We start from the raw sequence: 6,000 nt of genomic DNA, 5'->3' as shown, positions 1-6,000 counted from the left end.
GAACAGGGGCTGTCCCTGAATCTGTTAACTGCCTGTGGATTCCATTGCACTAACAAGGCTGCCTTGTCTGGCCTCAGTGAGAGAGGATGCACAAAGTCTTGCAGTGATGTGATGTGCCAAGGTGGGGTGACATCAAGGGGAGGAGACTCCTCTTCTCAGAGAAGAAGTGGATGAGGGTGTATGGGGAGGGGTGCTGCAATTCAGATGTAAAGTGAATAAATAAATCAATGAAAAAATCTTAAATAAGCTTAAAAAAAGATAATGAATTCTTTTCTCACATAAAACATCTTGCTTATGGTTCTCCTTCCTTCTATGCCTCCCATTTCCTCCTTATGCCCCTACTTCTCTAGACCTACTTTCTTTTCTGTGTCTCATTAGAAAAGAACAGTATTCTTATAGATAATGTAAAAGCATAACAAAATAAATCATAAAGTGATGAAAAAATCCCATCACATTTAAGTTGAATAAGACAAACCAATAGAATGAAAGCATTTCAAGAGAAGGCCAAAGAATCAGAGACCCATGAATTGCTTCCTAAAGAATCCCACAAAAATACTAAACTAGAAAGTTTAATATAGAAGTAGCATACCTAGTGCAGACTCATTCAGTCCCTGTTCATATGATCTTTACTCATGTTGACTTAGAGGGCCTTGTCTTCTTAGCCTCCTCCATCCCCTTTGGATTTTAAACTTCTTTTACCTCCTCTTCTATAGGGTTTCCTGAGCACTGAGTAGAGAGATTTGACAGAAATAGTTCTTTTAGGACTGGGTGTGTCAATGTCTCTCATACTCTGCATGATTCCTGGCTGTGGGTGTCTATATATGTTCTCATTTGTTGGAGGAGGAAGCTTCCGTGATGATGGCTGAAGAAGGACTGATCTATGAGTATAGCAAAATATCATTAGGAGACATTTTATCACTATGGTTGTGTGTGTCTGTGTGTGTGTGTGTGTGTTTTAGAATAGTAGAATATATAGTTTCTGATTCTTGGTCACCAAAGCAGTGTCTAGGCTATGTTTCATCGTATGAGGTGAGCCTTAATTCAAGTTGGTTGATTATGCCAACAGGATTTGTGGCACCACTGTACATCTAATCTTTTTTTTTATTTTTTTAAAATTAATGTTTTTTATTACATATATTCCTCAATTACATTTCCAATGCTATACCAAAAGTCCCCCATACCCTCCCCCCCCCACTTCCCTACCCACTCATTCCCATTTTTTTTCGGCCCTGGCGTTCCCCTGTACTGGGGCATATACAGTTTGCAAGTCCAATGGGCCTCTCTTTCCAGTGATGGCCGACTAGGCCATCTTTTGATACATATGCAGCTAGAGTCAAGAGCTCCGGGGTACTGGTTAGTTCATAATGTTGTTCCACCTATAGGGTTGCAGATCCCTTTAGCTCCTTGGGTACTTTCTATAGCTCCTCCATTGGGAGCCCTGTGATCCATCCAATAGCTGACTGTGAGCATCCACTTCTGTGTTTGCTAGGCCCCGGCATAGTCTCACAAAGGACAGCTACATCTGGGTCCTTTCGATAAAATCTTGCTAGTGTATGCAATGGTGTCAGCGTTTGGAAGCTGATTATGGGGTGGATCCCTGGATATGGCAGTCTCTAGATGGTCCATCCTTTCGTCTCAGCTCCAAACTTTGTCTCTGTACATCTAATCTTTCAGACAGGGCACCATTGTAGATCAATGGGTTTGTTATGGACCCAGTGTTTATGTTTCTCTTTTGGTACCTTCTTGTATCAAAGATGCTAGAATATATGTCCGAAGGCTCTGTCAACCTACCAGCTCAACTTCTCCATTTTCTGTAAATTGTGCAAGTGTTTTCTTCAGCAATGGGGCCTTCATGTCAGTTTGTGGAGAACAACTTATTGTTCTAGCAAAAGCCTGGGCATTTTGGTCAATCTCATGGAACTCCACTAGTCAACAACTCTGTTAGTGTTATAACTCAATTACAGAACTGCAAGGTTCATTTTGTGGCAAAAGATAACCAATTGGGAATCTGCCACCCCCTATATTTGGTAAGTTTGTTTAGGTGGCCTTTATATCTGTGTATATTTCATGAAGTTTTTTACTATATTAGGTTTCCATACTATGCCCTCAAAATGCCTCTTATTTTGAATCTCTCTCCCCATACTTCCTCCATCAACCCCTTCTCCCAAATACTTCTTTATTCAATCCTCACATTCCAGCACTCCTCTATCCATCCATCTTCTTTTGTTTTGATACTTAGTGGTTGGATTTTCCCCAGCAATAAATGAGGATTTCCAGATATTATAATCTGTGCTCCAGATCAGTTGCTTTTGGGTATTTTATAAATTACGTTTCCAAGGACCCAACATAGTTTTACCCAAATCTCTGAGAGTATAACTAAGAATATAATTTTTCTTAGATCATTGTCAAAATTGATTTAATATGTATTTATTAGGCATTTACCATAGGCTTCTCTTCATCCATGGTCGTGACTTTTCATGAGCCTCCCTCCAGTGTTCCTGACAGATGCTGTGAAGTCTTTTTGGTTACTCTTCCCAGGTCGATGATTATTCCCAGTACTCAGTCTTCTGTGAATATTTTTTCTTCCACCATCATTTTGCATGTTGGAGCATGTGGGTATAAGAATGGTATGACAACCTGGCACTCACATTTTCTTGAGCAACAAACACACCCTTTTCATAACAATGCACCTCAAAGCCTGTTGGCACCTGTATCATCCTGTAGATTCAGCCCACTTCAAACAATGGAAATACGTTGTTCCCCTAACAGCTTCCCTAGAATGCCCCATGTGTATTCAAACTTGTTCCCAGGCATGTCTAGAACTGGACGGTATGATCCCTATCTCCCGTAGACTGGTGCTAGATGCACACACATTAGGACAAATCTGTGTGCTTTGAGTAAGCGTTAAGGGAGTATCACTTGTCATCTTATGAATATGTATGATTGGGATACATATTAAGAAAACCAAATGCAACATGGGACAGATCATGCACAATACAAAAATAAATCTCACAAAATGCAAGTTTGTGAGTCAAAGTAGACAATGACCCAATTGGTGTCCTTTGCATCCACCTCTTCCTTCTTTTGGGTCCCATGTAAGCAAATACACAGGGCAATAGGATCTTTGAATACTATCTAATTCCATGTCCTCCTTTCCATTTTAGCAGTGTGTCTGATACTTGTAAGTTTACTTTGTTTGTAATAAAACTTCTTTGTGCTTTTTTTTTCAGTGTGTATTTTCCCAATTTTTTGAATATGAGCCCAAGAACCTGGACTCACCCAATTCAATCAATTGTCTCCAGTAACAACCTCAAAACCTAAGTCCTAGTAAAATTATAGCCTTCCAGAAAAATTGTATTCCAATTTTCATCGTGGTCATTTGTGGCTATCATTGATATTTCTCCCCCCCCCTCTTAATTTTTCTCACGCTGTTATAATACCTGACAGAAATGGATTAAAGAAGAAGGCATCTGTTATGGAACATCTCAAGCTTATTCCTCTTTCTATGCTGAATTTTTGTTCTATATTTGCAAGCAAATTATTAAAAGGGTTGAGGGTAAGTTAAAATAATGCACACCTTATATTTGTTCCCTGCTGCATAATGTCTGATGGGGAGAGACTGAATCAGATTTCAAGCTCCATTTTGCTTTGATAGGGTATTCTTGTTCACCACCCAACTAGCATAATCATAAGTAAAGACCTGATCTTTGGAAGTCAATTCACTCTGTGAATAAAACCAGAAGATGGTTTCATCTCACTGGCTATCAGAATACAGTAAGTACACCTCACACAATGCTGAGTGAAACAGGCAGGTTGCCATTAAGAACCTCTTTTAGAAATGGGTAAGATTTTCCAATGGGAATATATGTATATATATATATATATATATATATATATATATATATATATATATACATATATATATATATACATATATATGTATATATATATATATGTGTGTGTGTGTGTGTGTGTGTGTGTGTGTATATGTATGTGTGTGTGTTTGTGTGTGTGTATATATTTCATATTTGTATAATTGTAGGCATAAGAGTCAAAATTTAAGTGACATTTATGACTTGGACATTTTATTTATTTATTTAATTTTTGCCAGTGATAAATGGTAAAATTTCTATCAGGACTTATTTTGCTTTGGCTACACTCACTGAGTTGCTAGCACAATCCTAGTTGTTTGAATGGCAATCTGCCCATCATAATATTTTTCTATCCTTCTCATAGTATGGTTCCAAATTAGTACACTTTATGAATGGTTGAATATTTCTACATATTTTGTGATTGTGAGCATGACTATATGTGTTCATATTTATATGCAGATATATGAATCTTGACATGATCTTATATGAATACAAGTCTGGGGTTATTAATACTTTACAGATGGAGGACAACACAACACAACACAATAGGGCAAGATATTACTCTTCTCCACCTTGGAGGTTTCCTAAGACTTCTAGGTCGTCTAGTCACAACAGTAGTCTCAGCAATTTCCCAGCTTTTTAGCAGCACCAGTAGTTTTCCATGTGAGTCACCTCAGTCTCTAGAGTAAAGTAACAAGGGAAAGGCTGTGTCTTCAAAGGTTTTTAAGAGTACCACATTCTCAGCAGAGCCTGGTTAATAAGTCTAGAGAAATTCTAGCACCGAGGTAGATGGAACTGGCTGTAAGATGCTACTCTTTCTGCTTTGCAGTTTGTGACTGCCCACACCAAGACTTGGGGGAAATGGCCTGGCAAAAAATCCTTGCTTAACACATTCCAGAGAACTGCTTAGAGGGATTGTGAGGACAAAAGGCCTGGGAAATTTTGAGTATAATTTCTCATGTTAAATAGAACAAGAAAAGAAAGAGAGCACACGCCTTCAAGCAAGCTACTCAATAATTAAAGCCGAATGAGAATTTCATTCATGCATTGAAAAAATATTTGTTAATTGTCTGTTTTGTGCCCAGCCCTCAATTAGACACAGAAAAGTACACACACAGTCAGTTCTTCTATAGCTGAATTTGTAGCATAAGAAATTTAAGAAGTCCCATAGCTCCAGGGGGAGAGAAAGCAAGTAGTGGAGTAGGGAAAGGGAAACTGAAAAGAACCAAGACCACAAGCTGGGGAACCATGTGAAGTCAGAATGAAGCATAGGACAGCACCCTGGGACTGGGGGAAGGTAGTGGCTTGAGGGAGGAAGCAAGGTTATCAGCATAGTTGAAAATGAATAAGCAAAGGCTGTGTGGTTGGGCTAAGGCTAGTGTCTGTCTGATGTGGCCTGGAGGAGATGCAGAACTTTCTCATTTGTAAATGAGAACCATTTTGCAGCTATTTCCTGTAATTATCCATCAGCCTTGGGACCTGCTGTGGAGTGTGATTCAAACAAGCTGCTTAAGTGACATCCCTGTCCACCCTCCCTTCCCTTCCCTCCCTTCCTTTCCCCTTCTCTTCCTTCTTATGTCCTCTCCCCTCCTCTCCCCTCCCCTCCCCTTCCCCTTCCCCTCCCCTCCTCTCCCCTCCCTTCCCATTCCCCCTCCCCATCCCCCTCCCCTTCCCCTTCTTCCTTCCCCTTCCCCTTCCCCTTCTTCCTTCCCCTTCCCCTTCCCTCCCCTCCCCTCCTCTTCTCTCCCTCTCCTCTCCTCTCCTCTCCTCTCCTCTCCTCTCCTCTCCTCTCCTCTCCTCTCCTCTCCTCTCCTCTCCTCTCCTCTCCTCTCCTCTCCTCTTCTCTTCTCTTCTCTTCTCTTCCTCTCCTGGGAACAAGAGAATAGCAGGTAAATACCTGCAAACTGATTTTCCTGCTTCACTTTTGGGTTATTCTGTGTCCAGCTGGATCTATATGGAACCAGAAAAAAAAATCATCATTTGTTTTCCTCATCATCTAGACAGGGCTCTCCTTGCCCCGGTTGTTCTTTTACTGCTCTTCTGCGATGGGAAAGCTTATCTAGATTTGACTCCTTCACAGCAATATGATGAAGTCTTTCACTAAGGAAGTATCCAGAACCTAGACAGG

This window comes from Mus musculus, chromosome 5 (assembly GCF_000001635.26).
Source record: "Mus musculus strain C57BL/6J chromosome 5, GRCm38.p6 C57BL/6J".
NCBI classification, from domain to species: domain Eukaryota; kingdom Metazoa; phylum Chordata; class Mammalia; order Rodentia; family Muridae; genus Mus; species Mus musculus.
This window is presented reverse-complemented; position numbering follows the sequence as displayed.